The sequence below is a fragment of the Eptesicus fuscus genome, chromosome 15 (genome assembly GCF_027574615.1).
Source record: "Eptesicus fuscus isolate TK198812 chromosome 15, DD_ASM_mEF_20220401, whole genome shotgun sequence".
In the NCBI taxonomy this organism is placed as follows: domain Eukaryota; kingdom Metazoa; phylum Chordata; class Mammalia; order Chiroptera; family Vespertilionidae; genus Eptesicus; species Eptesicus fuscus.
The window spans coordinates 6,538,289-6,541,476 of record NC_072487.1 but is presented as its reverse complement, the minus strand read 5'-3'; the positions used below and the strand labels follow the sequence as shown (position 1 = coordinate 6,541,476).

General features: G+C 42.1%; 1 non-coding gene across 1 annotated transcript; it reads right to left on the bottom strand.

The window, feature by feature from the left end:
• Positions 1-2,723: 2,723 nt before the first annotated feature.
• Positions 2,724-2,830, bottom strand: LOC114227431 (U6 spliceosomal RNA). The gene has a single exon (XR_003613474.2). It is a non-coding gene; the product is annotated as a U6 spliceosomal RNA (small nuclear RNA).
• Between the last annotated feature and the right edge of the window lie 358 nt (positions 2,831-3,188).

The following is a 3,188-nucleotide window of genomic DNA, read 5'->3' as shown; positions in this document are numbered from 1 at the left end:
ACCTTTCGGTGCTGGGGCCGGCACTCAAGCCACTGAACACACCGGCCAGGGCTGTTTTCACTTTCTTGATGGTATCATCTGAGCACAAAGTTTAAAATTTGATACAGTCTAGGTTCTCTAGATTTTCTTTTTTTTACTTATGCTTTTCTTTAGATTTTTATAATTGGATTTAAAAATAACTTTTCCACCAGTTAATTTAATGTGGTTAAAAGTATTATTAAAACCAGAAATAATGAGTGTGTTGTGGTTGGGGAGATGTTGAGTGCAGTATATTTAATCTTATTAAGATAACTTGGGACTGCTTCTCATGATAAAGACATAACTAGACAGCTCTGAAGCATCCATCTTATATAAAAACTGCTGTTTGAAATTTTAACCCTGCTATTTTGGCTTCTGTAAACGCTTGCTTGCTTAAATAATAAGGAAAATAAGACTACTCCCATTCCAGAGAGGCCGTGGACTATGCCCCAGACAGAGTTGTCAGTGCTGACACCAGGCCAGGCCTTGAGATAGGGTCTCATGGCCCCTTCCCAGCACGTAGGCCTTCTTTCCCAGAAGGCCCGGAAGTCTCATTCCAAATTTGGGAGACAAAAGAGCTAGGAAATGTATAAATAGAAAAGGTTTCCTCCATGTGGGGGGGGGGGGCCAGAATTTGAAAGGCACATTTTTCTCTGGCCCTGCGCTTAATAAAATGTAACTCCCTTTCTCTAAGCGTGGCTTGGTTTTTTTTCCCGGTCTTCTGTAACAGCTCCAGTTGCAGTTATACCAGCAGTTCAACTATCACAATGATTTAGTCAAATCTGGAAGGGAATGGAACCCTCTGGAAATCACTGTATAAATAGTAACATACGTTTTGAAATTTATTTTCCTTGTTCCAAGTTTCATAGAACAGTTATACTCATAAATAGGGAAATTAAACATTATTGCTTCTAAAATCATCTTCAACACAGTATTACCAACCTGGAATGGTTACCTGTCCTCCTTTTCAACCCCAGCTGGGGTAACACATTAGAATCTGGAGAAGTGAGAAAATGTGATTTGAAAAATTAGGTATTCTATGTTTTGTACTTGAAAATAAAAATTTAAACTTATTTTTTATACTTCAAAAATAGAAGATAAAGCTTACCGTCTAGGTTCTTAAGAGAAACTCACCAGAAATGACAAGGACTGGGGGAGATAGTGAGTTGTATATTTGTCCAAAAGAGAAGTGCCGAAAACGGTTTGGCTCAATGGGTAGTGTCGGTCTGTGGACTGAAAGGTCCCAGGTTCGATTCCGGTCAAGGGCATGTACCTTGGTTGCAGGCACATCCCCGTTAGGGGGTGTGCAGGAGGCAGCTGGTCGATGTTTCTCTCTCATTGATGTTTCTAGCTCTCTGTCCCTCTCCCTTCCTCTCTGTAAAAAATCAATAAAATATATTTAAAAAAAAAATAGCAGGAAGCAGTGTCCCAGGGGAATAAATGGTTAATGTTACAGAGGTTCAGATCTCAATGCTCCTGCCCATCATTTCAAACCCTGTAACAGTCTTTAAAGAGTAGATACTTTTACCCTGGCCAGTGTGCTCAGAGGTTAGAGCGTCAGTCCGTGCACTGAAGGGTCGTGGGCTCGATTTCCAGTCAAGGGTTGGGGGTTTCATCCCTGGCCTCTGTCGGGGCACGTTCGGGAGGCAATCAGTTGATGTGTCTCTCTCATATGGATGTTTCTTTCTCTCTCTCTCTCTCCCTCACCCTCCCTCCCTTCCACTCTCTCTAAAAAAAATAAATAAATAAAATTCAATGGAAAAAGTATGCTCCAGTGAGGATTAACAAAAAAACAACAAATGAAGAAGGGACATTTGAGCCACCACATGAAAGAGGCAAGAGGAACAGAAGCAACAGCTGGTGCACAGGCCCTAAGGTGGGACCTTCCCGGCGGGTTTGAGAAACAGAAAGGTCAATGTGCTGAAGCCTCGAGACCTAAGGGAGGGTTAACAAGGATGACATCGGAGCAATAGCAAGAATTCAGACCAGGTGGGTCCTGTGGGCCAAGGTATACACAGACTTGGGCTTTTTTTTTACTCAAATAGGGCTCCATTGGAAGGTGTTTGGTAGAAGAGTGACAACTTTGGTTTTTAAAAGGACTGTGTGGCTGCCAGGCAGAAGCAGAGAGATCCAAGAGCAAGGTTTTGAGTGATCAAGGTGAAGGATGGTGACATCTGGGACCAGAGCAGTAACAGCTGAGTAGAACTTTAGGGGAAGTGCAGATGCCAATACATACAAGATATCAGTGGGGGTAAGTAAAGATGAATATGATCACTGCCGAACAAAACTATTGTGTAACTTAAACTAGCAGAAGAAATCTCAAAGCAGCCAATGGAAAGTTGGAAAACAGAAAAAAAGCGACTCATATATAAAATAGAAATTCTGAATTTATTGATTTTGTTTTAATTTATTTCTTACTTATCCCACACATTTTCTGAAATAAAGGCATATTACTTTTTATATTTTGTTCTTTTTCTTTTTTTTTAAAGATATATTTTTATTGATCTAAGAGAGAAAGGGAGGGAGATAGATACATCAATGATGAGAGAATCATTGATTGGCTGCCACCTGCACGCCCCCTACTGGGAATGGAGTCAGCAACCCAGGCATGTGCCCTTGACCCGAAATGAACCCGGGACCCTTCAGTCCGCAGGCCGACACTCTATCCACTGAGCCAAACTGGATAGGGCTCTTTTTCTTTTAAAAAAAATATGGAACACTTCATGAATTTGCGTGTCATTCTTGCACAGGGACCATGCTAATCTTATCTGTATCGTTCCAGTTTTAGTACATGGGCTGCTGAAATGAGCACACCATATTACTTTTTAAATTTTAAAGAGTTTGTTTTTGTACTAAGGGCCAGGGCCTGCTGTGATTCACTTTGGAAAACCAGTGTCTGGAAGCCATCTCACCTATCTAGAGTTCAACATATAGAAGCAGAACTGGAGTTTGGGAGAGGGGTGACTAAAATGAGGAGAAGAGCCCTAGCCGGTTTGGTTCACTGGAGGGAGGGTGAGGGAGAGAGAGAGAGTGTCCTGTGGACTGAAGGGTCCCGGGTTCAATTCTGGTCAAGGACACATGTCCGGGTTGCAGGCTCGATCCCCAGTAGGAGGCAGTCAATGCAGGAGGCAGTCAATCAATGATTCTCTCTCAGCATTGATGTTTCTATC